A 9,134-nucleotide genomic window follows, 5' to 3' on the forward strand; every position below is an offset into this window, starting at 1 on the left:
CAATGTCTAATATTGTTTAAAGACTCAAAAAAACAGAGATTTACTGCTGCAGGGGTAAATGACTGTATAGAAAATATGATAGAAAAAAGCTCATTTCTTTTCTGCCTCGATAGAGAACATCGGACAGATAAGTTGACTTAAGACTATTTTGTGTTAATTGTTAATTATTTTTGTTTGTTTTGTAGCTGATGAAGGCCTCGTGGCCCAAACGTCCTTTGTACTTGGTCTGGCAGGGTTACATATATGCATGTTTTTCGTATTTTCTAATGTTGTTTAGTTTGCTATTCTGTAATATTTTAAGATACACAATTGGGTCTTGTAATAAGTAGTTTGAGGTCTTGGAATAGTAATTAGTTAGCATTAATAACAAAGAATACAATGAGCTGTATATTTAAAACTAAAACAAAAAAACTTAAACATAATTATACATTTGAATGATTTCGCCTTCTTTATACTTTAATTCAAATCTCAATCTATAGAATTTTTACTATGCATATATAATTGATATACCCTGTTGTACACATGTGGACTGCGCTTTATATTTCTGTGATATGTCTTTAGTTTGATAAAATGCAATAGCTAATAGATTTCTAAGACTAATACTAAGACTGTTTTATTGATCCTTATGGAAATTTGTTGTGATTACAAGGATTCTTTTCTCATAAAAGCAACACAACAGAAACATTCACTTAAATAGAACAGACACATTGAGTGACTACACTTATTTTATAACCATACTTTAGAGCTCACTTTACTGTATCAGTATTATCAATGATGTTCCCTCTTTGTTACGAGCAGATGAGGCTCTTTAATCCTACACCAAAACAGACCCATCAATAGTAGATTATGAACACTTTAATATTGGCTCAACGAATAAGTCTATAATCTTGTTTACAATAGCAAATTTAGTTACATGACTTATCCAAACTGATACAACTACACCTTATATAACCTTAGTTTTGTTCTTAAAAAGTCTGTTTTGTATTTTGCTTGTTCTCTATTCATGGCTAATCTCTCCTTTTTTCTTTTTTCTTGGCTTGTCTTTCCTTTTTTTCTCTCCATTGCCAATCTCTCTCTGCATCAACCTTTTGTGAATATATTTCCTTAGTTCCATCCATCCAGATCCAACAACATCCCCTCATCCCTCAACACTGCTACCTCAGCCTCGTCCACCACTGTCTATTACCAATAGTATTGTTCCTAGATCTAGACTTTTGTCTGGAATGACTGTTGACAGGAGATCAATTACCAGGGTTTTACCTTTATGTTGAACAACACATGTTGCACGCAGATGTGACTATTTTGATTATACACCGAAACAAAACAATTAATAGTAGATTATGAGCACTTTAATGTTCATAATAATCTTGTTTACAATTACTCCATTTTTTTTCTCTCTTACTCTATCAACATGCGTTTGCATCACTCCACATTCATATTATAATGTGCACATAACTCTTTTTTGGTGGATTTAAGCCCACAAAATTCATTTAGTAATAACGAGTTTACAAATGCTAAACTGGACTAATTATTTTGCATTTTATTTACTGTTGTACATCATGTGCTTTGTTGACCACTGGGGCACATGCGATTAAATAAATATTTACTCTGCTGCGCACAAAATTCTTTATGCATTAAAGCACACAACATTCATTTGGTAATTATACATTTTGAAATGCTTAGCTGGACTATATTTTTGAAATTTTTTTTCATTGTGCTTCATGTGCTTTGTTGACCTCTGGGGCATGTGTGATTAAAAATTCACAATGATGCGCACATAACTCTCTTTGCATTAAATCACATATTCATTTAGCAATAATGAGTTTTGAAATGCTAAACTGGACTATAGTTTTTGCATTTTCATTTACCATTGTATATCATGTGCTTTGTTGATCACTGGGGCATGTGTCATTAATCATTCACACTGGGCTGTGCAAATAACTCCTTTTGCATTATATCACCCATCATTTATTAGGTAATAATGCGTTTTGAAATGCTTAACTTTACAATATTTTTTTGCAACTTTATTTACCGTTGTATATCATGTGCTTTGTTGACTATTGGGGCATGTGTGATTAATTATTTACACTGTGCTATGGCCGATGTGCCTAAAATCAAAATCAAAAACACTGTGCTATGCACATAACTCTTTTTGCTTTAAAGCACACAACATTCATGTGGTAATTATGAGTTTTGAAATGCTAAAATGGAATATTTTTCCATTTTCTTGGTGTTGTACATCATGTGCTTTGTTGACCACTGGGACACATGTGATTACATAAATATTTACTCTGCCGCGCACAAAACTCTTTATGCATTAAAGCACACATTCATTTGGTAATTATACATTTTGAAATGCTAAGCTGGACTATATTTTGCATTTTTTTTTTCGTTGTGCTTCATGTGCTTTGTTGACCTCTGGGGCATGTGTGATTAAAAATTCACAATGATGCGCACATAACTCTCTTTGCATTAAATCATACTCATTTGGCAATAATTAGTTTTGAAATGCTAAACTGGACTATATTTTTTGCATTTTCATTTACCATTGTATATCATGTGCTTTGTTGACCACTGGGGCATGTGTCATTAATCATTCACACTGGGCTGTGCAAATAACTCCTTTTGCATTAAATCACCCATCATTTATTAGGTAATAATGCGTTTTAAAATGCTTAACTTTACAATATTTTTTTGCAACTTTATTTACCATTATATATCATGTGCTTTGTTGACTATTGGGGCATGTGTGATTAAAAATTGACACTGTGCTAAGCACATAACTCTTTTTGCATTTAAGCACACAACATTCATGTGGTAATTATGAGTTTTGAAATGCTAAAATGGAATATTTTTGCATTTTCTTGGTGTTTTGCATTATGTGCTTGGTTGACTACTGGGGCATGTGTGATTAAACAAACACAATACATTGTTGAATCGAAAGCTTTTTATCACATCACTTGCTAATACCTGTTTTAAGATAAATGTTGCACTACATCAACAAAATGGTTGCATCCAATTTACACCAGAGAGAACACGTTAACTTTGATTTTAAAATGCTTAACTTCTGGACCTCTTGTATGACAATGCTAGTAATTATTTATAACAAGATCCAGCATTGGGTCATTTAGTCCTTTTGATCTTACACTCATTTTGTAGTTTTATACAATCCCTTTCCTCATAATGTACTATCACTTCTAAGTAGTATCTTTACCATCTTTGAGTGTTCCTGTGTGAAAATATTTAGTTTGCTTTTCTGTGTTGTTACATACAAGAGATGCATTATGATTGTTATATCTTGTTTCTGTGGGTATTATAATAATAATCTTTATTATCCATGAGGAAATTTGTTTTACAATTGTGCATTACATAAAACAGTACATGATTGAGCAAACAATTGTACAATAGAACCCAAGATATACTTTTATACCCCAGTTTCTCTTTAACATTACATGCGAAATGGACAAAAATAAGTTACATATTGTTCAATGGTTTAATTGTCAAAGGAACAAGTTTTTATGTAATTGGTGTCATGTTATATCTTCTTGTATAGTTATATCTAATGTTAAACATAAGTCTTATGATACAATTGGTTATGTGTTCATATAATCACTGAAAGGGATCATAAATTATACATTAGTTCCTGTTTACCTTTGCATATTTAGAAATGTAAAAATATTCTTCCTAAACATTAATGAACAACTTTTTCTCCTTTAAAACACACATGCATAAAATGAAAGATATGTCTAACTTCTGTACAAGTATCAACAACTTCTTGATTTATTTCATTTGCTTAGCATAGTGTCACTTTGCATAAGTGTGAAAGTAGCGCTATATAAAAGCCATAACTTATTTATTTTTTAAAAATATTTGTGTATTTTGTTTTTCAGATATAATGGAACTGTCGATTCACATAATTGCAATTGTGACAATTCATCTATTTTTCAGCTTTCTAGATATATTAGAAAATATTTGTGAATATTCTCTTACACCAGATAAAAACATGTGGTTTTCTTTTCAGAATTCTCTGCTAAAAGAAATTATTGTGCATGTTGTTTTTTTTTGCATGTTACTTACCTTACTAATTCTGACTAACCCCGAGAAATGGTAAATGGATTGTTTCAATTTTCCCTTGTCTGAAAGTCAGAGGTTAGGATTGAATGTTGGGTTATGATTGAGTTTTGGTTTTGGTTGTGAGCTTTGAGTGAAATTTATAAGCAAATGTGACTCGCAGAAAGTTATTTCTACCGTATGGGATAAAATGCCGCTGCAAATCGACGCGGACTTGTTTTTACTAACTACTAACCCGGGGTGTAGGTTAAGTGAGAAAGGTGAATGTCAGCCATATTCTTTCAACTTAAGAATAGTCATTCACCTACATTTCTCAACTACCTAGCTCATGTATGGCTCCTCGAATGCCACGCCCTGGGCAACAGTCTTGGCTGACTGGCTAAATACATGAGTAATTTATGAGCTTAATAATATTTACAGGAAAGTCCATGTTTTGCATGAATCAAAACAAGAAATCGGCAGGAAATGACATCATAGGTTGTATGTAACAATCTACATCTAAAAATGTATTAAAAACTTTTGTAGTTGTAGTTAAAAATGTTCCAATTAGTTTCAATTTCTCATTGATTATCTGATTTCTGACTAGCAATCTAGAAATTGTTTATTTTTTTTTACTTTAAATGGACATCACAAATTTTGCATTGTTCATCATTAATAATTTTGATAATTTTTCTAGGATTTTAATTTTAAAAGTACAAAATCTTTTTTCCACATGCATTTAACATTGAACATTTAATAAAATAATTTTTTTTATGTTTGTATTATAGACAGAGCTTGAGTGTTGTGTCAGGCATGGTTATGCAATCTTTGATGATACAAACATGTGGCTTTGGGTGCCTTCTACATTGAGACTACATGAAGAGATCATAAAGGCCACCAAACAGTCCATCGTCCACATAACCAGATCCAGGTAGCCTTAGATCTATATTCATGAATATGTGTTAGAAATTCTAGATTTCTATAATTTGACAGTATAGATCCAAATCTAGATTATCATATATGTAGATCTAGCTAGAAGGTCTAGAGGTCTATTAATACTAATGGACCTCATTCACCAATTGTAAACAAACATTTAGCCACGTGACAGCCTGTGTGTATTACATAATTTGTATAGAAGAGATAGAGAACCAGGTTATTAGTTATTACTATATTGTAGCCTATTTTCTACACTTTGATCTAAGATTCATTCTATTATTCTATTGACTATTCATAATACATCTGAATTATTTCGGATCCTGATGAATTTGAATACAACGTAGCCATTTCAATTATAATTTTTTATAAAGCACGACCCAACAATTAAATTCGTTTTAAATATGGCTCGTTCTAACTTTAATTTTCTTTTTCTTTTTTTAGTATGCAGAGAAGTCCAAAGTAAGCATTAAACCCAATTCAGCCCTATTCTATGGAGTGGGAAGTTGCTTTCAAGTAAGAGGTAAATGTAAATCACTCTGACAAAGGAAATAATGTTGTTAGTTTTATTTATTTTTTTGGTACTAATTATAGAAAGCTATTGTAAGAGCTATGTCAGTGCTCTAGTTATAAAAAAAATGTATAATAGTTGTTTTTGTTTTTTTTATTTGTGTTGATACTGATAAAGAAAAAATAGTGTCTCATTGTTACAGCAACATTTTGTGTTTTGCCTCTATTGTAATATTTTGTTTGAATTCTTTAAACAATATTTTTTAGTTGTTTTTTTTTTTTTTTTTTTTCACAGATCGTCACATTTATCTATACATATCTTATAGATAAGAATGATCTATGCATGCACTACAGATGCTGTTCTTTTCACGAGGAAGCCTGCTCAAGAAGGTAAGAAGAATTATTTAGTTTTAAGATTACTGATCAGCGACCCGTAAAAGTTTTAATGAAATGGAATTAATTCAACCTAAATAACTAAGTTATCCTAATTTTGAAACACTGGTTGTGAGCCCAGTATCTTCAGTTGTTGTTTTTTTTTTCACTGTGATCGGTTATTTTAAATGTAGAATAACTTTTCAGCCAAATTTTTAAAAATTATCATTGAACTATAATTACAACAGAATAAAGTTGTATTATTAAGAGCCTGTGATAAAATTAATATAAATAAATTGGACAAAGTATAGAATGAAGATAAGCCTAGCTAGATTTAGTCTGCCATTGCACTTTTAGGTGTAGTCAAATACCATAACCATATTTGCTGACACCAATTCATAACATGTATTTTAAGATTAGGCTCCAAATTTGAAATACCGTCATTTTTAAAAATTGCTTAACAGGGTTTAGAAGCAACCTAATTTTTAGCATCATTTCCTTTACTAGCCCAAGGGCTGGAAATATCACTGTAAAATAATGTCCACATACATGAATGTAGGTCTTCCGATGCTTGATGAAGGTAGCTTTATTACATGACAAATAATTATATTTTTTTTTGTTTCAGCTGCTGCATGAAAGTCAAAATATGATCGCTTTACTGATGTTGATATTATTGCCACCACCCTTGAAGTTAGCCTGTTAAGAATGCAGATGATGAAATGAAAATGCTTTCTTCATTTCTTGTTTGTGTCATTATATTTGTATTTTGTGTTGGTTTATTATTCTGTGAATAAAGATTTTTTTAAAAAAATGTGTCCTACTTTGTGTAAGTTTAATTTCAGAATGAATGAACAGAGCATGCAAGTCTTGTATAGTACATTTCCAAAACTATAATAATATGTCCATTATTGTTTAAATATGTTGACATTATAGCTACATGTATATAGGTCACACCAATGTGTTGACTCGTGACTGATTTCATTAACTATTTGATGATTTCATGACAGTGAAGTAGGGAATTGTCCAGTGTCGCAGTATTAGACAAAGTTTAGGTTCAACTAAGAAAATGTTTTCACTAGTCTCTAGACCAGGGGTTCTTAACCTGTGGGTGGCGACCCCTTTGGGGGTCGATTGACGATTAGCCAGGGGTTGCATATGTCAGGGTTCAAATTTATATATATATATAATGCTGCTTGTCTCCTGTTATTGTTTCTTGACTTGACTTGGTTCCTGTGGCTCACTAGGGGTTTCTTGAATATTAAATACTACTTGCTTGATACTTTCAAGTTACTCAATTATAATTCATCAATACTTGCTTGACTCAAATACGAACACTTAATATACATCAACTCTAACTCATTACATTCATGAATATCGAAAATACTTAATAAAGCACACAATTATATCACTCTTAATACACAAAACACCAGTCCAGGAAGTAAACGTCCAACCTTCCTGGACCAGGAGCAAGACCTTACTAACTTAACACATTCTCTCGCACATTCAACGAAGACTTAATCACTCAGTTCACCGCACGTGCAACACTTGGCATTCATAACAAGGGGATATAACAATCATACCAAAAATATCAAACTAACATTCATTCTCGCCATACCTCTCCGACATCCCCCCTCTCACGATATGACTGTTACAAGTCATTCAAATATATACATATATATACATACATACACACACTGTGTCATACACATACTTATACACATATATATATATAAACATATATATCTACACACAAATGTACATTAAAGTGAAATAGCCCTTATTAACCTAACAAAAGAAATATGTCCAGCTAAGGCTATCACTTCTATGACACTATTTACAAAAAGGAGAAAGAGAAACGAATAAATGAAAAAAAAATATATGAAAAAATTGTGGCATCGAGAGTAAAATTACAATCTGTATTTAATATGTAAAAAAAAACGCCAGAAACAAAAGAAAGGATCAACTCGTGTCTATAGCAATAATATACAAAAATGAAACAATCTAACAGTTAAAGCCGCGTTTCTCATTCTATTGGGAACAAAAAAAATAGATTCTAGCATTTACAACTAATCATGTAGAATTACTAGGATAGTCTTGACAGTATCAGCTTGTAGAAGATGGTCTGTGGTCAAACTGGATTGTGAATCAACATTCGTATCAGAGGTATCTGTCTAGGCGTTGGACACTCACGCTACTGATGACGTAATGCTACTTTCTATGTATCAGCTGGTATCAGCTCTCTGCACTTTACCGGAAGGAAGCTACCACTTGGTGCAACACACAGCAAGCATTTTCGTGTGTACTGTTCAGATAATGCAATAACTATTAAGATTTGGTAAAAAAAATAATTAAAAATACATGAAGACAATGCTGAATTTTCTCTATTGCCAAGTCGCACTCGGGAATTCAAGTGACCCTCGCGGACATCCCCTTTTCAGGGACAGGGAGAGGGGAAACACTACGTCAAGATTTTTTTCTTTTTCTTGGAAGTTTTAGGTACAAAAACATTTGTAGCCTGTTGGGGTCTGGTTTAACTTTACCCCCACCAACAACTTGATAAACTCCTTTTGTTAGGTTTAATCTCTTTAATGGTTTGTGTACTCTGTGAAATATTCCCAGAACTTGAATAATAGTATTGTCAATAAACTTACAATCAATAAGTTCCTTAGTAATTAAGGCATTCTCAATTACTTCTCCAATTTCTATCTCAATATCATAAACAGTATAATTACAATCATTTAGTTCTTTACTTGTTAAGACATTTTCAATTTCTTCATTATCTTTTATCCCACTGATTTTATTAACAATATCCCGACAGTTATTTTGTTCCTCATTAGTTGATAGGTCATTCTCAATTTCTATTTTATAGGGCACATCTCCCTGTAAGGACAGTTTTATTTCGAGTTCTCTTTCCAACTTTTTGTCCTCCACCTCTACCTCCCTTATTTGGTTCCTTTCCTCTGCCCTATAAAATAGAAATTGAGAAGCTATTACCTTTATTCCCAATTCTAGAGTTAATCTCTCTAGGTCTAGTTTTTGTTGGTTTAAAACGAACTCTCGTAATTCCTTCCCCTCAGTTCTAAACGTCTGTATTATATAAGATAAGATAAGAAGATGTGGGCCCGTCCTAGTATTACTTCAATCGACCTAGGTTTAAACTCGTCTATGGTAATCACAATTAATAAGAAATATTACTGAATAAGCTTAAATTAATTTAGAAAGGCTAAGTTAACAAGTAACTTTGTTCAATTTACATAAGACAATAAATT

The 9,134-nt window shown here is 31.9% G+C and overlaps 1 long non-coding RNA gene across 1 annotated transcript; it reads left to right on the plus strand.

Moving 5' to 3' along the window:
• The first annotated feature begins 4,322 nt into the window (after positions 1-4,322).
• LOC129923987 (uncharacterized) lies at positions 4,323-6,622 on the plus strand. The gene is made up of 4 exons (XR_008775960.1): positions 4,323-4,981; positions 5,428-5,506; positions 5,789-5,883; positions 6,491-6,622. It is a non-coding gene; the product is annotated as an uncharacterized LOC129923987 (long non-coding RNA).
• The last annotated feature ends 2,512 nt before the right edge of the window (positions 6,623-9,134 follow it).

Source organism: Biomphalaria glabrata, chromosome 18, assembly GCF_947242115.1.
Source record: "Biomphalaria glabrata chromosome 18, xgBioGlab47.1, whole genome shotgun sequence".
NCBI lineage: Eukaryota > Metazoa > Mollusca > Gastropoda > Planorbidae > Biomphalaria > Biomphalaria glabrata.